We start from the raw sequence: 22,180 nt of genomic DNA on the forward strand, positions 1-22,180 counted from the left end.
TCAGATTGCTCCGCCATCCCTGTTGCACGCTGCCCTGCCTGATCCCAGACTAGAGGCGGACCCCGGGACATCGCCGCCCGCTGCGGATCGCTTACTAACCCAGGACTCCCTGACTTATGGGGACATTCTGCGCGCTATTGCAGACTTGGGGACAACATGGCGGCGGACCGTCCAGGAACTGACGGAGAAGATCGAGGGAGCTTTATCCTGTGCAACCCGACCGGGACTGGCGGTCCCCCCGTCACCCTTAGTATTGTCCGGAAAGACTACAAAGTTGCAATCTGAGAGGGAAGAGGTGTGCAGTGCCCCTGGCTACAGTGTTGGCGGTCTTCTCCTTGGTGAGGCTCTTGATACAATGTTGCCCCCCACCCTGGGAACCGTGACTCAGTCTCCATGTCCATCGACCTTCCAGTGCCTGACCCTCCCTAGAGTCTTGGCCTCTGAAGCCGTTTTTCTGCAGTTGCTGAAACTGTGCTGTCCGGCGGCGGAGGGGGTGTTTTACAGACTTGTTGCTGGATCTGGTGGTGTTCGGGGACGCTCCTCTTCGTCTCCTGTGTACCATCCTTGCCTGGAGCGGCCATTTTGCCCCTTTGTTCTTCCCGGTGAATGCTCGCAGCGATGGCCAGCCCCGGCCGGAATTTGCCGTTCGGGACAGGGCTGAGTTTCTTTCTTGTGCTTTGCTCTGATGGACTGGCCATGCCTGGAGAAGTTTCGTCGATCGGGCCAGGGTTGATGTGGCCCCCCATTTCGGCTAGTTTGATCGGCTGGCGGTGACCTGGACTGTCTATCGTTTTGATGTGGTGACTGATTTGCAATTGTAGCCTCTTTCCCAGTTAGAACGTGTGTCTATCCTGTACAGTTGTGCCCTTTGACGATGGGAGGGGGGTTCTGTCTGGGTCCAGGGTCCAAAGGGTGATTATTAATGACTAGCCTCGACGTGTGCCCGCTATCATGTCGTGTTTGGGGTGATTAATGACACAATGCTTATCCGTGTGGGCTGCACAGGGATTGAACTTGCTCCTGTAAATGTTGTGTGCACACATCGTGTATTGTTTTCTTCCATCGCTCCTATTGTTGCAAATTAGTACAGCGCAGTCGCTTTTGGAGTCAGAGGTTCCAGTGTGGGCACGTAGTGGATGGCTGGGGTCCCGGGAGTTCTGAGGCTCAGTGGGCTCCTCCCCCCACCTTTTTCCTTTTGGGGAGTGGCTGATTAGCTTGTCCTTTTCTCCCTCCCTGAATCCAAGAGTGACGTTTTTCCTTTTCTTTTTCTTCTTTTTCTTGTCTCTTTCTTTCCTTCCTCTGCACTTCTTGCTGTTCTTTCTCCTTTCTTCCGACTTTTCTTCTTCCTAAATTTCGGGTTTATGGGGCGACAGGCACGCTGCTAGGGGGGGGGTAGGCCATAGCCTCTGCATGTGTGTAGGGTGGGGGGTTATTATTCTTTTTTGTTAGTTTCTATGGGACCTGTTTTGTTTCTTTCTATGATTTTCACTTACCTTTCCATGTTTGGGAGTGCTGGGTGTAGGGTGGCAGTGGAAATGTGACTGGGTCATGGGTGCTACGACGTGGCATAACTAATGTGTGGCCATCCTGCCTGGCGGGGACTTGATTACCGACTTAAGACTTGCTTGACACAGATGCTAAAGTCAAGTCCCGCCTGCATGGATCTTGCTTATACCTTTCTTTTCTTAGTACGGAACACTACGGCCTGATCTCCATAGTTGCATAACGAAAATTTAAAATTTAACCTACAATTATCCTGTGACACGGTGCTGCGTTGTCCTCAGTTTTTCTTCCTTTAAATGCTTGCGATTCTGATACAGTGCTGTGTCGCCATAACGTATGCTGTTGTGCTAACTGATTGTTCGTGGCCGGCCGGATGGTTGTAGGCCCGTATATGTTATCATTTCTTATGCACAATAAAGGTTTTCAAAAATTAAAAAAAAAAAAAAAAAGAATTATGAAAGCATTTGATATATTCTGTGGTGTCACATTAATTCCTAATTCAAGCGTCCATTTTTGCGACAATCGAGGACAATCATCCGAGTTATGCTGAATTAAATGTTTGTATCCTGTGCTAATTAGTGATTTCTTTTTAGTACTATACAAAGATTCCCAGATGTCCGAGCTAGTAATTTTTTTCAAATTCATTTTCCGTATAAAGTAGTCCCTCACTTGCAAGTATTTAAGTATCATTTCACTTGGTAGCGAATATATGAATTGTAAAGTCGAGAACTGAAGAAAACCCTCAGGGCCATATAAGGCTCCCAATCTCTTTATCCCAAAGCTGGCCCACTCTCTCCCGACTTTATCATTGAAAATACCAGGTAACGCTGGGTTGTCTCATAATGGTAAGTCTGAGTGAAAAAAAGAGGTGTCACAAAATTTCATATTTAAGTTAAAAATCACTACCAAGTCCCTTGCTGTCTTGAATTTGACTCGTTTGAAAAAATTTGGGTCTTGTATTCTTGCTAAAAATTGAGATGAGTTTATGCCTAACATAAATTGATGGAAAAAAAAGTTTGGTTCTTATTTAATAAGCTCCTAAGGCGTCCTATAAAGGATGCAAAATAATATGACTTAAAGTCCGGAAAATCCAATCCTCCCTTCCCTAGGGATAATTTTAATATCACCATAGATCTCCTAGGTTTTTTGTAACTCCAAACAAAGCTACTGCATATACCTTCTAACTTCTTAAAAAATATATTATTAACTCGGAGGGGAATAGAACGAAAAAAATATAAAAATGTGGGCAAAATATTCATTTTTATCAAATTGATTCTTCCCAGGATATTCAATGGAATTTTGTGCCATTTTTTAAGCACTGATGTAACCTGTTTAAGTAAGGGTTCATAGTTTAGTTTGATTATTTCATTTATTTTAGAAGATATTTTCACCCCTAAGTAAACAGCCGAATTACATAGCCCAGTGACTGATTGGTTAATTTGATAATTCATGATGGTTTGGGTTTTATTAAAGTTTAATTTATAGCCTGAAATGTCTCCAAATTTTTTCGCTTCGTCTGTAATTCCTGATAGAGCATCTATTACGTTTGTAGTAAATATAGCTAAATCGTCTGCATATGCAGTAATTTTGAGAGTTTTATGTTCATGTTTTACCGGTATTATCTTCTCTTGATTCTGCAGGGCGTTTATAAAAGGCTCCATGGAGAGGGCAAACAGCAGGGGTGAAAGTGGACACCCCTGTCGAGTCCCCCTTGATATTGCAAAAGTTGGTGAAAGTAGCCCCGCATAGCTAATTTTAGCATTAGGATCCCTGTATATGGCCTGCATACCTCTAAGGAAGCGATCTTTAAACCCATACTGCATTAGCACTTTCCACAGATAATCCCACCCCACTCGATCAAACGCCTTTTCTGCGTCCAGCAAAATCATACTGAGTGGGGTGAGATTGGTTGCCGCTATATCGAATGCCGTAATCGCCATATTAACATGAGCTGTAGTATCTCTTCCAGCTATGAAACCATGTTGTTGATCATTGACTAAATGCGGCATAAGGGATGCCAGTCGGACTGATATTAGTTTAGAATAGGCCTTAGCATCAGTATTTATTAAAGAAATAGGCCGATATGACCCACATTCCACTGATGGTTTCTGTTTTTTCAAAAAAAACATAATTTTCACCGTTTTCCAGGATTCCGGGGCCTTGCCTGATGTGCCTATTGAGTTCACAACTAAGCAGAAAAGAGGAAGTATTTCTTCGGCACAGATTTTATACAATTCAATAGGGATCGTGTCCTCCCCTGCCGCTTTATTAGAAGGAAGTGAGAGCACAGCTAAGCGTAATTCTTCTATTGTATAATTCTGTTCTAAGTTATCTAGAGTATCCTGATCTAAAAAATGTCTTGCGGGGAGATTATCATTTAAGTAAGATTGAATCTGCTCTGGGCTAGCCCTAGTCTCTGAGGTGTATAGTTCTTCATAGTAAGAAACGAATTGCTCCATTATATCTACAGGCTGTGCATATATAATATCATTGGGGCCTTTTATAGATTTAATTAGTATTGATGCTCAATCTTCGGCCACCTTGTACGCCAGGAGCTTTCCTATTCGATCCCCAGATTCATATTTTGAAATTTTGTATTTAAGTATCTTACAGCTGTTTTTTTCCCTGAAAGAACTTTTCATGTCTGTGCGTATGATCATAAGTTTATTTTCCAGAAGTGATATATCTGGGCTATTCCTATCCCCATCTCTAAGCCTGTCGGCCAATAGTTTTTCAATATATAAAATATTATCTGTCATTAACTTTGTTTCTTTTTTCCTTGTTGCATTTTGTTTAAGTATATATTGTTGAGCTATTCCTCTAATAAAGGCCTTACAGGCATCCCAGACTGAAAGTATGCTAGCAGTATCTTTATTATGTATAATAAACTCCTTTATCTGTTTTTTAAGCACGGTTACAAAGACCTCGTCCGAGAGTAGGTATCTTGGAAAAGTAAAAGAACGCCCTTCTTTTGCGTCTGAGGCTAAATCAAATGTAAATATTATGGGATTATGATCAGATGAGATTTTTGGCATAACCTTCATATCTCCCCTACTCAATAATTCATCTGAGGCCCAAGCCAAATCAATCCTAGAGCAAAGTTTATGGGGAGATGAATAGTATGTATATCCAGGTATGCCTGGGTATAGGCTACGCCAAATGTCTTTTATATTATGTATTTTTGCTAGTTCCAGTATTGCTGCTCTTGTTTTACACATGCGTAGTCCTACCCCCTTTTTAGTTGTGTCCTGTTGATAGTTCAATACACAGTTAAAATCTCCCATTAAAATAAGCTCCCCTGACCATGATAATAATTCAATATTCAACCAATCAAATAACCGTGGCTCATCTTTGTTGGGGCCATAAACTGAACAAAAAACATATAGGCTACCCTCCAGTCGAATTTGCATTATTGCCCACTGCCCTCCCTTATCTGCTGCAGTTTTAATAACTTCACCTTGCCAATATCTTTTCTTTACGATAGCCACCCCTCTTATTGGCGCATTTAAAGTCGTGCAAATCACCATTTCGTATCCCAGTTGATTCAACAATTTTTTATCTTTAAAACATATATGTGTTTCCGTAAGCATTACTATCTGTGCATCATACATTTTTAGTTCTTGGTAAACTAAATTTCTTTTAGTCTTATTGTTCAGGCCTGATACATTCCAGGCAAGACACCTGCAGTACGTCATTTTATATACAATAAATCAAATACCGCTTCCCCTTTCTTATCACTCCTTAAAGTTTTCTTTCTTGTTAATAGCATTATATCTTCACATTGACTTGTCATGCCAGTTTCATTTTTCTCCCCCTCCTCATCCCTCCCCCTCTCCTCATGACTGTGCCCCCCCGTACCATAGGAAAACACCCCTCCTTTATACCTGCTGCCTTTGGTAGGGCAGCCTCTCAAAGGTGCAGCCATCCGCCTCCCTTCCACCACCCTCATTGAGTATGTCATTCCCACTCAGACTATCATTTATCATTTATCATCAGTTTATCATTAAATTGTCACATTAATCAGACCCTTTCCGCTAGCAATCCCCTGAGGAATATTATTATATAGCTTATACGTTAGTAAATTTATCTAACACATTTTCTGCCTCCTTGACCTGATTAAAATAATACGTATGACCAGCTTTTATAACTTTTAAGCATGCAGGTTCTTGGAGGGAAACCTGGGCCCCTACGGCCTTGAAAGAGTCAATTAGTTGACGCAGATTCCATCGTCTCTCCATAGTAGTTTTACATAAGTCCGATCGAACAAAGAAAGTCACATCTTCAGTAACAACAGGAGAATTAGGTTTAGCTTTTAGAGATACCGCCTGTCTCAATAAAAAAAATCAAAAATAAATCAAAAAAGGGCGAGGAAACTTGTTGTTTCTGTTTTTGTTGACTAAAGGCAGTCTATGAACTCTTTGAAGCTGAGAGTCCCAGTCCCAGTCTGCGAGATCCGGGAACGCACGTTGGAATAGTCTAACTATGTACGCTCTGGGGTCCGCCCCTTCAGCCCCTTCTGGGACCCCGAAAAGTCTGAGATTTTGCCTTCTTTGCCTATTCACCAAATCTTCAATCTTGGATTGTAAAGCCCGGATCTCTTCCTCTTGACCGGTGCTTTTCTGATCGTATTTGACCGAGGTCTCTTCTATCTGTGCCACTCGCTGTTGTAGCTCTTCCACTTCTTGAGTTACTTTATTCATTTTACCATTAACTTCGAGTAGGTATGATTGAATTTTAGAATTATCCTCCTTTAGTTGCGTAAAGTGTTGTTGTGCTTCTTGTCTCTGTTCGGTCAGCATGTGTAAGATTAGAGCCATAGATGGGGTCTCCAGGGGTAAGACCTCCTGATGTGGCTCCTTCATATTTTGCATAACATGATCTGTTTCTTCCTCTGTTGTGGCCGTAATTTCATTTACATTTAGGGCCATTTCATTAAGTTCCTCTCTTACAATAGAATCTTGTCGAAGATTCTGTGTTCCTCTAGGATCTACCACAATTGATTGACTTATAGAGGTGGGCGGGGTAGCATTATCAATATCTTGGTTATCTCGATTATCCTGATTAGTTTGCAATGGAGTTGATGGCCCCATGGAGCTATTGCCTGATAAGCGTAATGCCATTGATTTTACTCCTCCCTTAGCTTGTATCCACTTGCGTAGCGGACTGTCATCGATAATTGGTTTGCCTCGAGTATTAGCGTGATTTATTGCAGAGGAAAGAGTAGGAAGATTAGTATTCTTCTTGTTTCTTAGTTTATTTTTAGCTTTCCCTCTTCCTTTTTTCCGTGCCACTGTTTTCCAATTATCCTGCGAGAAATTCCCCACATTGCTCTCCTCCTCGTCAATCAATTCCTCATATTCATCGTTCGACTCTCCTTGTTTTCCATTGCACTCCTCTAAATTATCTTAAGAAGTTCCCTTAGCTGGGACTGAGTTATGAGTATCCATTGCCTCAACCGCTAGGGCTTCACAGTTCACCTGGGTAAGCATAGTATTAACGGGGTCACTACCTAAGCCTAAGTCTGGGACTTGTGCCTGTGATGATAGCTTGGCTGTTCCTTTTTCAGTATCATTATCATTGTCATTTTGAACAACTGTTTTGTCTAATACAGGGCGTTCTGCATGCACTTTTGTAGTCGCTACAGCAATCACAGCAGTCTCAATCTCAGTTGCACTAGCCTCACTTCTTAAAGCACTCTGCATATCCCTCCTCATAGCTATAGCAATGTCCCCATTATTTGTTTGCCTAGTCTCTTCGCTGATCCCTGCAGCCGCTGAATTTATATCTGGTTTAGCCCCTTTGTCTTTAGCAGCATTATCTTTATCATTAGCAGTGGGCATTAGGGATCGCAGTACTTGTTGTTGCTTACCGGCCATATTTGCAGCTTTCTCATGATTCCCGGTGATAAGCAAGTTCTGTAATCCTGTGGCTGCTACCTCTATTCCGTGGGGCTTGACTGGCGATTTGGCTTTGGCTGCCGCCACCGCCGACCTCTTCTCCACTACTATATTGATAGAAGCTGTGGCAGCATTCTCCTCGGGGTTTACTGCCCCTTTCGTGGTCCTAGTGCTCCTCGCTTGATTCTTCGGAGCCATGTCTACACCCCACGCCTCCGAGCCAGGAGCGCTCCCCGTAGCTGAAGTACCTCTCCAGTCCGGACTGTCAGGACAGCTGGTTATGCGTCTAGTGCCAGTCAGTCCTCCGGATCCCGGACCCACATAGCCAAGCCAGGTCAGCAAGGTCCAGCGAGCCCAACGTGCGCAGCCAGTCTCCGCCCCCCGTTCGCGGCCACCGCCGCCGCTGCTGCCTCCTACAAGCAATGGCCGCATCCAGTTTCTCTGCGAATTTCAATGTGTTCAGTTTTTCAAGAGGCGATTTTCAGGTGAATCTAAGCTCGTTCTCTATAGCTATCAGTCAAAAAATTTCCATTAGTCTTTCTTTCTATCCGTTGTCCGTTGTCCGTCTATCCGTTGTTCGTGTGGTGGTGGGAGCGGCGTTCTCGAGCTGCACCCGGCGGCACCTTCAATCCGCCATCTTGGTTTTCTGCTCAATTATCCACATTAGGGTTTAACTTTTGGAAAGAAAACATTGGGACAAAAACTGTTTGGGGCACAAAAGACTGGCAAGTACAAGGTTTAGAAGCTTTATTCGGAGCCTGCATCCTCCCAGAACAAACAATGTTTTTGAATGAAACTGTTCAACAGACATCTTGTCTTGGCTTGGCTAAGATAAAAGATTTAAACAAACCATCTATACCTAAGCCCACACCTGACGGTAATTTAACTTCAGATGAGGAGGTAGACGTCAATTATATTTTTCTACAAAACAGAACTAATCCTGATTGGAAAAAAGGTTAATCTGGCCCACAGACACGAATATCTGTCAAGATAGATTCCTGAACAAGACACAAGGGTTTACAGTAACTCGGCCACATCCAAGATATACACAGAGACAACATCCAGGGATAATAACAACTTACAGTGAAGGAAAACCTTGAATGGTTATAATAATCTACACTTCCGGAGATAAAAAAAACACTTAACTTTACTTAAAGATGGCGTTGATGTGCGAGAATTCTTACATGGTCCTCACAACCCACTTCATAAATCTTTCATATATGCCAGGATATACGCTGCTTACAATGAAGCATGAAAAATCACGCAAATGGGAACAGCTGAAAGAATACAAGAAATTGATTGTATTCATTTAGAGAAAGCACTCTCTGTAGTTGACAATGGGTTAATAACTCTGTCATCCAGAATTTATCCTTTGGACAGCATTGTTTCCTCTGCCATAGACATAACGGAACAGGACTTGCTAATGTTACAACATGGCCAGTCTTAATTACGTTCTATAATGCTGTTAGGCTGGACGTTACAAAACATTTGTTCTGGCTATGTGCCTTGGAGTCTAATCAACACTACGTCATTGTTTACTGTATTTAACCTTACAGATAAACAAATCTCTTTGGCACAGAGGGGAGCAGACTATACGGTGCTGAGCATAGAAAAACCGGAGAGAGTACCATTGACCGTTTCTGAGAAACCATCAGTTGAATGGATAATACATGGCACCATCACAATGCCAGTGACGATTTTCCAGTTTCAATTTTGCTTAAAACATATGCATATAGTCAAGTTCTGAGCTGGAATGGTGCAGTGAGCTAAAAAACGGTGATGGATCAAGCCCTGATCTTTGGACTGGGTAAGAGTGGTTTGCTTAATTCAGACACTCTGTTCATCACCACCCCCTTTTCTGAATCATAAAACATATACCAGCAGGCCTGTTGAAAGGTTGGGTAAAGAATACATAAATTCGACCTGGGCTTTACCATGCACAAACAAATGTTGGAGTGGGGAGAAGGAGGTATTTCTTAGAGTGAAAAACTGTAAAACCACATTAAGCGGTACACTTCTGTGTCAAGGCATTAACTTACATGGAGCCTGTGAGGGTTCTTTAAACAACTTATCATGACATCTGCAAGGTTCCCCGACAGCGGTGATAGATCCAATTTTTAGGCAGCTTTCCAATGGAAGCTACATAATGCTCAATGATCACAGCTGTTGTGGAATGATGCCAGGGACAGCCTGTCTGGTTAGTGTGTCAGCCAGGGTCACTTGTAGTATGCAAGTATTGTTTCCAAAAACTAAGACAGACGGGGAGTCGCCACTATGGCCTTCACTGAACATCTCATCTATACGAATTGATACTTTAAGCAGAATGAAATCCATTATTTTACAAAAAACTGTGCCACTGACCTGGTCCAGAGAGATGTATGATCTGCAAGTTGCAAGGTCCTCTGCAGAGATACATGCATTATTATCAACAAACTGGCCAATACATTTCGCAGAAATGTTAGGTCGTATCTTAAACATGTCTGATACCAGCGGTATTGTACATGTATTCAAGAAGATTTTTTCGGGACTGTTAGCACCCTTTGAAGCAGTCCTGGCATTTTTCCTAACTTCATGCACTCTGTGTTCGGCGGCCTGCCTCTCATCTTGGGACTTGTAGCAGGGATGCTATTTATTTTCATCCTGCTCCGTTATGGCAAGCCCGGCCACCAGCGAAGCCAAATTACCATGAAGAATGCTCTCCTGGCAATGCAGTATCGTGAAAAAATAACACAGATCCTTGGCTTGGCTTGTTTAAGAGATCTGAATACCACATGGTTCCTGTCATTCAGACCGATCTTGCAAGATTGCATCTTACCTGTTCTACGATGCCTGCTTTGTGGAGAGGAATGCGTGTTAGATGTCTGTCTAACGCTTCCATCAGCAATGCCAATGGATGTTGACATTTTACTGAGTCCGGTGACGGCTCATGTATGTGTTGCCCCCAACGGCTACCAATCCTGATGACGGCATTCATTGAGATCTCACCGGCAATTCCAGCTGAAGGTGTGCTATGCGTACCAACAGGCAGACAGGTACCATCTACTACAAACATTGCTAACGAGGCTGTCGCTGACGGTGATGCTTCACATCTGTGTACAATTGATCTTCTTAATGAAGTGGTTCAACTCTCATCTACTGTGGTAGACGATTTCTTTGCCAGCCTTGATGACTTAATGTTTTCTCCCGACACAGAGAATAACTTTTGAAGTTAGCACACAGCGTTCCTTGAAATCTGAAACTCAACTGTCACTTTTTTAAAACAAAAAACTTCTAACTTTGGAACTGTATCTTTTTCTACAATTTGATTTGACTTTTTTCCAAAACACAATGAACCTTGGCACAAAAGCAATCTGCTTAAAGTAGAACTATTCTTAGAGAACAAGAATTCTTTCAATACTTCCTAGGAACAATATTGACCTAATACGCATACCAAAACCGAAACAGTTGTATATTCTGCTATTGGATGGTCTCGACTTTTCTTCTGTAACTAAGAGCTATTTTATAAATGTATTTTTTGTGATTCATTCGGTTAGCATTGCTGATATCATATCATATGCTTACAATGAAATCATTTCTTTTAAAATGCGTACTGTACAAATGCTCATTTTATGTGTACAACCATTATCAAATGCATGTTTATGGATTTTTGGGTGGGATTGTAAACACATGCTCTAGATTATATGTTTTAGTACTTGAACTTAGATGAACATGATAAATGTGGAGTGGGTGTTATATAACATTTTAGCACCCTATTGTAATTTTCCCGATTTATGGCCTTTTATAGGTATAAATCGCAATATCCTTATATAGGCATAAGAATCATAACCATATTTAGACATAGCTCATGCAGTCCAAATACGGCAGGGCTACTTCCACTAGTTCTGAAAATCTACAACGATTTCTTTGAAAACTCTGCTTCAGCAGCTAGGGACTTCCCCTTACTCTAAAACTGACTTGTCCAAGAACTCATGGAATTTTCAAAGAACTGAGACCCCTTGGTGACTTTATTATGTCCACCTTTACGCCAAACTCGGTACCTTCAAGGTATAAATATGCCCACACTTGCCATAGCAAACACACAGTGGTTTGGAGCAGTTCGACTATCTACTTGCCCGACGCGTCCTGCTACTGCAAGTGCCAAAGGAAGCCGACCCTTCAGAGACACTGTCTTTTCTCCTGCCGAGAAATCCAGCTCCAGTGTTTCCAAGCTACCCTTGTGGGTTGTTAGGAAATTGAGTCCTAAGCCTGACCTTCTTCATTCCAAATCAAGGTACGGAGCTGATTAGACCCTAAGAGAAATCTTGGACAGATTCTTGGCAAACGAATACTACATTTATGCTACACCTCACTTACTTCTTTCCTCGTACTAAGCGTAGGTTAGGTACATCGGGGTAGGCGTATTTTAGAAGCATCAGTTGAGTACTTTAAGCCTCTGTTATTTATGTATGTATTTATCTATGGTTTAGGAACCATACAATGCTCTGACAGTATTATTTTATTCTACTCTTTTTACTGTATGCATTATATTTTGCAACCAGTCTTACGATTGTAGCAGTTCATTTCTTATGCTTGAGAAAGAAGACTGTTCAATAAATACCTTTTATTGAAAACGCCTGTCTATCTATTTCTCTGCACCTCTGGTGAAACGAAGCATGCACGATTGACTGAGTGGAATATCCATCTATTGTTTCCACGACTCTGAAGATCATTTTATTCTTGTGGAAACAAAGTTGTCATGTTTATGTGGTTGTCAGAAACTAATCCCTTCTTGTTTATTCGAGAAAGTTTCTAGTGACCTATGAGCTAGCTGGCACTCACAATTAAGTTTAATATATTCGATAGAGACCTAGTCGACCTCAGTCCTACGTCTAATCTATAGGATATATTATTCCAATGCGCAGAGCCTATTGGGAATATGGGAACTACACTACACCCCCTACCTTACAATATAAGGATATTCCAAGTCACCAAGGAGTTCCATTACCATATAGAAGAACAAGGCTGAAGGCTGCGCTCCTTTATACAGTTATAAAACTCTGAGGTGACTTGCAATATCTTTATCATATATGCAAGGTACTTTATCCTGAACAATACATGGTAACACTTCACCTTTCCCATAAACCACTTAAAACCTAGGTGCGCAGCTCTTTCATATAAAAACGCGGGAATGTTTGCAAACCTGAAGAATAAAAATAAAACCTCTAGTGCAACATTAAACACATGAAAAACCTTTTAAATATTAGAAACAGTTCAATACAAGTCAGTTTTTTAATTTAAAAAAAAGCTGCAGTAGCTCGGAATGCATAGAAACACTCAGAAAGTTTCTAGTTTTTCTCTAAGATGCAAAAAATAAACATTATCTCTGTTTGTCATTATAAACTATTAAAATAGAGCATAGGAAAGAAAATCAACTGTTAGAAATGGGGTCTCTGGTTGGTGAAGGCTTGCGCCAAAACCAGGCAGAGACCACCACTCTAGTCAGGGCAAGGGAGATACACGCCAAAGATAACCCCTGCTCACCCCTTGGTCGCTTGGCACAAGCAGTCAGGCTTATCCCACAGGCCATGTGTAAAGCGTTTGCGCAACACACACACAGCAGCAACTCACTAGGCACACGTCAAAAGGTATATCGAAAATAGTCTTTGTATTATCATAAACACATTAGAGTAGTAATCACACAATATACACTGTGCCCCTTGGCACTAGGCACTATTTACAGGGGAATATTTACAGCTGTCCGGGCCAAAAGAAATGCACAAGTAACACATACATAATGCACCACCAATAACTACTGGCATAACACTGTACAGCGAACTAAATCTCGTAACATATAACCTAGGGCACCTAAATCCTATCAGGCCTGATCTCGTTGGCATACCACCTTAGGCACACATCCCATTAGAGGATAAATATCAACAGCATAATCACCACCATGAACCACAATAGGAGATAAATCACGAGATGCATTGGGCATCGGAAGCTTAACTTCATTACACAATCCTCGCATGAGGCCGTAGCCCTCGCAAGCAGAAAACACTTTAGCAGGAGACACCAACGTAAAAGGTCATAACATGGGATGAGGCAATCACTACATTAGCATTAAACACCCTCCTAAGCACAACTCACATTACCTGATAAGTCTCAGCAGCATCATCAACAATATAAACCACCATAGGGAATAAATCACAAGAGGCAATGGGCATCGTAAGCATACTACCTTATCGAATCATCACCTGAGGCAATAGGCTCGCAAGTATAAAAAACATTAGGCCATCATAAATCATATTATGCAGTTATCATTACACTAGGCGTAAAATACATAAGCCTAAACACATTAAACACTACACCTCATACATGAACCTCAGTTAGGAAATAATCTCACTAGCACAAACCACAGTAGAGAATAATTCAGACATGAACACAGTCTGCAAAATCTCATAATCATAAAACCACATTTAGAGGCATAAAACAGGGTGCATAAATCATAATACATGCATCACATTTCTTAGCGCCACAAAATCACAATTGGGGCCTGGCGCCCTATGAACCTAACCGTCCCCCTGGATAACTGGCCTTCTCAAAGGGGGATCAAATGCCCTATGTCCAAAATGTCAGAGCGGCTGCTAAGGCAGCAGAATCCATGGGCGCAATTGTGCAGACCTAAACGTTGAAGCTGACACTAAGTGCTGCGCAGCTGTGAAAGTACTGGGGAAGAGGAGTGCATCTCACTCCTATCTCACACCAAAATGCCCCCAAAGAATGGACGGACTAAACGTAGCAGCTGCCCACTACTTGCTGGGCAGCTGTGAAGATGCACATGGGCCAGGGCACGCAATGTGCCCTCTGAAAAAGATGCTAAGCGTTGCAGCTGCCCGCGCTGGTGCGGTGCAGCTGGGAATCAGGACAAGGGGGCCCTGGCACCACTGTGCCTCCTGTGTCCCCCTCAGGAACTCCTCAACTCTCGCCCATCTTGTGGCTGCTGCCCGCGCTGGTGCGGCGCAGCTGTGGCATTGCTCATAAAAGGGTGCCCGGCACCTCTGTGCCCTCTGGACCCCCACATGGCAATAAACACATGACCCTATCGTTGGGACAGCCCGCTCCTTGGTGGGACCGCCGAGGCACCGACAATGTGCCTCGATCTGCCCCTAAGACGCTGAGAAAATCATGGGCCCTCCTCAGCCTCCAAATAAGGCATATGCCTCGTTGGAGTGGCCCGCTGCCAGACAGGCGCTCCCAGAATTTGACCATACAGCCTGCACCACCAAAACGGAGAAGCCCCTACTCACCGGGCTCTCCATGCGGCTCTGGGATCCTCTCTCCCTGCTTCCTCATGCTGGAGCCGCTTCTCCGCTCTTCACCAGGGCCCCCTCCTGGGATCCGGGACTTCTGTTTTCTTCTGCCGCCACCGCGGGGCTTCCCTTTGCTCACCGGAGCCCTGCGCTGCCATTGGCGGCCTTGTCGCCTTTCCACACTTCACCCGGGCCCCCTCCTGGGACCCGGGACTGGTTATCGGCAGTCGGGGAGGCGGAGTAGGCTCCTGTCCTCCTCGCAGCCAAACTTCTCTTCAGCACCCGCGGGGCTTCCCTGCGCTCATGGGCGGCCCGCTCGGGATTTGTGGCTGTCCGGCTGGCTGGCAGGCCCCACCCATGTCCCAGGCAGATGTGCCCGACTTCCGGGTCGCAGCGTGATTGCGGTGGCCATCTTTTTCTTCTCCTTTCGCGGTGGCAATGAGGGGTAGGCTCCCTCAGAGGTTAAATATAAAACTAAGAGGGTGGGCCCCTGCAATTTAGATTGAACAAGCGGGGTGGGCACCCGCCGTCTCCCACATCACGGGGGAATCCCTCACATCAGGATTCCCTCTCCAAGGGTGGCAGCTCAGCGCTGCGCAGCCCACACTTTTCCTCTTCTTTTTTTTCTGAAAGGTATTTTATTTTTAAGGTAAAGCAGAAGTCAACAGCACATTTTTCAGACCTAGTCATAGTAGCACATTAGGTATGAGAGCCCACTACTTATTTAAACGGCACATTTATTATCTACACGTTCAAAAAGCATTTCTGCCTATGGTTAAAGTTTCATTATTGATGTATCACATTTTAAATAAAGAATCATTTTCTATGTTTTCCATTTCTTTTCTATAGATACAATGAAAATTAAAAGCCTTTTCTAATGTCAGGCACATTTTCTTCATTATTAACCAAGGCAAATTTTATGAAAAATGTAGACATTAAAAGAGGCACTCAGAGAATGACATCCCTTGGCAACTAATTGAAGTTTTGAACCTACTCTCTGAGTGACAATCATGAGACAGTACTGATTCAATAAGAATGCTCTTTGACTGATCATTTAAATGCAGCTTTTAAATGATTGAATAAAAGGGAAAAAGGCTTTTACCTCATCAGTACTTGAGTGCATTCATACTGTGCCCTCAAAATCAATTCTAGCTGAAAAATGCAATGCATTAGTTTTTGTGTCAACAGCACAATTCTCTTGTGTACTTCCTCTAAAATATTATTTCAAGTGTCATTTTGAAATGTTATGTAAATCACAGCAATGCATAGTGTTCTGTGCTTCCAAATTTCCTTTTTTTTTATTGAAGAGGATTTGCAAACACAATTTCATGATTATTTGATACATGTATATCTTATGATATCTAGCATATGCAGCGAATAAGGCTAATATATAATATAATATACATCTTAAGTCACAAAAGCAGTGTTATTTGATCCCAGCATGGAAAAACAAAGAGAAAAATGAAAAAAATAAAAACCCAAAAGAGAAAAAGCAGGCTGACCACATATTGTTGTTAGTCCGATCCCCCAAACAACTTTATCTATCTGATAATTAATTATATAGTGGTTGGATCAGCAATCCGTCTTTTAAGCGGAGCCCAAATTACTCGACCCCGTTTTCCGGCAGCCCGGCCTTTACATTTATAGAGTTCTTTTTCCAAATGATATATAGCCAGTAATCGGCCGATCCATGCTTGAAACCGTGGGGGATCTGCATCTTTCCAATGGGTAGAAATTAGGAGTCTCATTACCGCTATTGCGATAAAAACAAATTTACTCGCATGGTAGACACATTGTAAACTTTCATCGCATCCTAATAGCATTAAGGTGGCAGATATTTTAATGGGATGCTCTACCGCTGTTGTAAAAAAAATCCATTTGTTTCATCACTGTATTTAATTGATCGCAGCTATAGAAAATGTGTATCGTATCTGCAGGTCCTTGCTTTCATCTAGGACACTTATTGTCATCTCTTTTACCCCAGCAATGTAATTTTTCAGGGGTAAAATAAAGATCATATGGTGTATAGTAATGTTGGTCTTTTAAATTCGCCACCAGAAAAATCTCCCTAGATAAATTTAAGGATCTGCCTATATCAATATCACGGTCCCCAGTCTTCATAACCCATTTAGCCTCAACCGCTATCAGATCATCTGGGAGTGTATCCATTAAGACTTTATATATATTCTTAATTCTGGTCAGCGGATTTGAGATATTTTCGATTAAGGATATCTTATGGAGCACTAATACCTTTTTTATGACTTTATTCAGATAGCTTGTAATCTGGTTATTTTTAAAAAGTGAGTTATCAGATAAGGGATATTTTTGTTGAAGCTCAAAAAATGGCAATCTTTGTTCAGCAGTATATAAATCACCCATCGTGAGTACTCCTTTTTCCTCCTATTGCCAAGCTGTTCTATCATACAACAATAGGGAGGAATTAATAGGATCGCCATAATGGAGTATATCTATTATATATAGGTATGTTAAATAGAGCCTGCATCTTTTCCAAATCTTCCAAACTGCAAACATTATCTCGAATTTTGTTTTTTTATAGTAGCTGGGCTCAATTTGCCTGGAAAGTATCCCTTGAGCGATATTACCTACGGCTAACTCATAAATTGTGGGTAGATCATCGTTTAAGTTATATTGCCTGCCCCTGCTGCCTGGCATAATTACATATGCCATTTGCTGCTAAAAGCATGCATAGTAATAATATCTAATATTTGAGGCAGTCCATCCTCCTTGTTCCTGTGGTAATGTTAAAAATTTGAAAGATCGGCGAATTTTTTTAGAACATTTATAAGCAAAGGAGGTAAAGATGCTATCTATTCTTCTTAAAAATTGTTCTTCGATAACAATTGGTATTGATCTAAACAAATACAGTATTTTTGGGAACATAATCATTTTTAAGATGTTACATCGTCCTATAAGAGATAGGTGGAGTCTATTCAACCGTTCTAGATCTGTGCTAATCTGATCACATATAGGTTGCATGTATATTTTCCAGATGGTATTTATATCTCTAGTAATCTTAACACCTAAATAGGTTACTTCAGCTACTTTTCGAGGATCATTACACCCGGTAAATATTAATATCAAAAGAGAGGAGTCTTGGGCTATTACTGCTCAAACCGGAGCAGAAGGTCCACACACGACGTGCCCAAATTACACGAAATGCAAAGGTTGTCGTATTGTTCCTAATGACAAAGAAAGGAGTTGGTGCAGTCAGTAATGCAAGCGGATTAGAACAGGGTAACCTGGTGGTCACCCTGGGAATCCATTTTGTTGGATTTAATGCCCTCACACACCCTTTCAGGTGTCATGCTTCATCATTTGGGCCTGCTCCTCGTTGGGTCGGCGGTGCAATACCCAACAGGGAACACCTCATAGAGGGGCTCTTTGGCGGAGATCTTTTTCCAACTGCCGTATAGATGAAGTGCGGGTATGGGGCCAGGATTCAGGGTAGACGTTGCTATGTGAAGTAAAATAAAGCTAGCGGTACCAGAGACAATTTTATTCAGGAGGGCCACTGCTTTAGTAAAAAAACGGTATCCTAGAGGGGATTGGTGTCACTACAACGCAGGCTATTACAACGCCTGCTGTTACAACGCGATTTTTACATCGCATACCACTACAACGCATAGTGCTTTTAGGCGCTGGATAGTGAATTATTTAATTTACTATTCCAACTCCAGTCCCCGTGGATAGTAGGGAAGGTGTTGGATAGTAAATTAAATATATTCCCTATCCTAGAGCGCCCCCAGCGCAATGCGTTGTAATGGTTTGCGTTGTAATGGTTGCGATGTAATGGTAGTGCGTTGTAATAAATGCGTTGTAAGTGATGTTCCCCCCTAGAGGAGAGTAGTGGAAAGTGATGTTTCCCACTCTCTTCTGGAGTGTGTTAGAGTCCGGTCAGCATGTTTCTCACTGCTCTACAATTTACTGAGCGATTCTTCAGGACCACAGGGACTAGTTAGAAAGTGTCTAAGAGTATATGTAACTGTCTACACTATTGCCACTTGGTATGGTGTATGTAAGCTCGTTTGGCTACCATCCTAGTGGGTGAACAGGTGAATATTACCCTTCTTCAAGTTGTGATTGTTAATACCTAAAGTTAAAAACAATCAGATAACAACAGTATCCAGCGGGTAAAGCTTCAGGAGATCTTCCACCATAATGTTGGTGAATGCCTGAGCTTCGTTTATATGCACCTACCCATCGCCGCTCCACCCGGTACCAGTCTGCCGCAGAGGTACCCTTACTGTACCTGTCTGCCTCCAGATCGCCCTGTAACTCCGCCTGCAACACAAAGAACACTTTTAAAACGTTCAAACATTTGCGCCGCCTGTCCAGCCGCTGGGTACGAGGATAGGGTGGGTGCAGCGCTCAGGCAGGCGGAAACAGGAAAAGAGGCAGAGCCAGGGGAAGCCGGGGCTCAAGTACCCAGCCCGTCCCCACAGGTTCTCCCTTCCCTGGCCGCGCATCATGACGACCGTGGTGAGGGGCAGGGGATCTTGCCGACTTTCCCTCCTGGCCACCCCCCCCACCACTGGTGGGGGGGGCTTAGACTAGTGGCCACTAAGGTGGCTGCCCTGCTGAAGTCCCCCTGCGTGGGACGCGGGCAGCGGCATAGTGCCCACACCGTCATCCGCTCCCACCCAACATCATGCACATTTTGCCCATAATGATACACTGTCACATAGTTTATGGGTAAGAACTGCTGCAGGTTTATTTCATACAACAAGCGTATGACGTTTGGTGGGTTATCTTACGGGTGATCCAAGGCAGGCAGCCCCTCGCTGTCCCGCCCGCCTAACGAGCCAGCCAGCACGGTGGGTCGACGCCCGGACAGTGCAGCACCTTGTAGATCCTTATCTTATACTCCCGCCCCTTACATGGCAGAGCAGTATGGCACACCCCTGGTTGGTTCAGGCCCCCCGACCGCCCGAAGGACTAACGGGGCGCTGTCGCGGTTTCCCGGAACCTCCTGCGGCTCCAGGTCTTTGGCTCAGGCACCCTTACTGTACCAGGCAGAGGTACCCTTACTGTACCAGTCTGCATCAGAGGTACCCTTACTGTACCCGTCTGCCTCCAGATCGCCCTGTAACTCCACCACAGCTCTGGAGGAGGCTTCCGTCAATGACAGAGCCCCCACCTCAGAGTTCCCTACTTAAATCCTGCAGCTTCCAGTGTCTCCCGCACCTCAAGGAGGAACTTTGTCCATCCCGACTTTGCCACATTGGCCAGACAACTTCAAGTTATGTTCAATTATCCCTGGTATCCATAGAAATGGTGTCACAACCGGTATGAGGGAATAGTGTGGGGTGTCCATACTTAGACACTGCACCTATCGTGAAGTGCCAACCCCAGCTGGCCAGACCCCGATATCCACCTGTGACCCTTGATACTTATATCAATAGATGTCGAAATACACGCTAGTGGATCAAGTTTTCCTATAGTCCTTTTTGGAAGATTTGCCGGGGTCCATCTGTGACCCTGCCAAGCTGTGTCACCCACTTCAGCCCTATAATGTCCACTGTAAGACACCTTACCCTGACTTTGTGAAGGGGTTTGAGGCCCAGCTCCCCCAGTCTATGTTTCCAACCTTTATCTCCCTTACCGGCTCCAGCTGGTGTGGGCGGCTGTCTCTACCCTGGCGAGGCACAACACTGGCCATATCCCACCTTGGGGACTATCCTACCATGGGGTAAGTGACTTAGGAACGGGTGTCCTTGTGTACCTGTCATTTAAAAAGGGGGAAGCACCTGAACGTAAAACCTCGTCCCCCATTGGGGAGTTGGAACACCAAACAACCTTCTTCAATCCGTAGCCAAGTTATGTTGACCCCACGTTCTCCACAGGTTATTGCACAAAAACCCACAATTAACTGGCCGCTACCACCACTGCCTAGCTCCTGACTCTAGCGCAGGTGTTATTGACTGTCTTGGATGGGCTTGAGCTCAATCTCTTGGTGCGTGCTTGCAACCTTGATGCATCACCTTGGTTGTGCCGGCCCCTACCGGTCTCAAGCATAGCTAAGCCCCTGCTGAAATCACCTGCCTGAGTATGCCGAGCAAGCCATCTAACTAGGCGTCCCGTCCCTAACCTAGGCTTACCTCTATGGGCCTGTCACTAATTGTCTCCTTCATATGTTTAGCACTATTTGGGACCTACTTAGACAAAACGCCTTCCAGTACCCCGTGCAGAGTAGCTATTACCTCTGTCTCGTGACCAGTCCTCCTTGTTGGGCATTCGTTGGACCCCAGGCAGCCATTTAACAAGCACGCTATCCAAATGAAAATCGAGTTGGGCAACTTGGACCACTATTACTTTCTCACTATGCACTTTCGGGCATGGTAATACTGCCTTAGCACCTGAATAACCACTAAATAAATCTGACTCAGGCTGGGCCCTTACTAGTGCACCTAGCCCAGGGCCCTCCACTGCGTGTGAACCCTGCAGTTTGGGTTAAGACTGTTGTTGTTACCTGCCCACATCTCCAACCAGGCTAGCTGTTGGCTTAGTCTATGCTTCCTAGTTGCATAAACTAAATTAGCTACCATATCGCTTCCTTGCCTAGCCAACTGACAGCTACCCTCCCCCATCTAGGTTTGCCCAGGTCGCAACTGCCCTGTGTGGCATTTCCATCCTTTCGATGCACCACGAGTGACACTAAGACTAAGAATGACACTTTATTGCTGGCGCTAAACTATGAAGGTGAGGGAGACCCATTACAGTAATTACTCCCATTTGACCAGCAATGACTTTAAGGAGACCATGGTTTGGGACAGCCCTTGTGAAATAATCCCGATCATGGAGTGTGTATGCGTGGTGCAGACATATATCCAACATTTTGGGAAACAACCTCCCCTTGTGGTTACTCCCCTGTCACCTATGAGCAGATGCCAGCAGCTGCCTACAGTTCTTTGGCACACTTGGGGCAAATGTCATGGCCATGTGCCCAACCGAGGTTGTGAACCAGACCCCTGGAGCCCCTAACCAGGAATAGTGTTCGGGCCCACAGCATGGAGAACCCCCTGGCTGTTCCTGCTTACGTTACCACCTGACCCTTTCAGATTGGTGCATGTGTATTTGATCCGCTTGTCCTGCAATTTAGAAAAGGTTAAAATCCAATCCTGGACGTTCTGACTCAGCCCCAACGCTCTGGTCCCAGTGTGTCCTTCCCGTGCACCAGCTCCCGGCAATGGCACGCCAGCCAGCTAGGCGTGATATGCCTATTCTAGAGCGAACCCGTGCGTTTCTGGAAGAAAGAACAAATCCATGAAAACATCCCCCAACCTGTGATGAGAGGTACGCCTATCGCTCACTCGATCGCCAGGATCAGAGCTCCTTATTTGCGCCCCAGTTGCTGGCCCACACAACACATTCTATACTTCACATGGGATGCATAATATGCCCAGATCCACCAGTTGTTTACAAGAAAGCGCATTTCCAATTATTATGAAGGAATGCGCGATTCACCCTTGC

This window comes from Lissotriton vulgaris, chromosome 5 (assembly GCF_964263255.1).
Source record: "Lissotriton vulgaris chromosome 5, aLisVul1.2, whole genome shotgun sequence".
NCBI lineage: Eukaryota > Metazoa > Chordata > Amphibia > Caudata > Salamandridae > Lissotriton > Lissotriton vulgaris.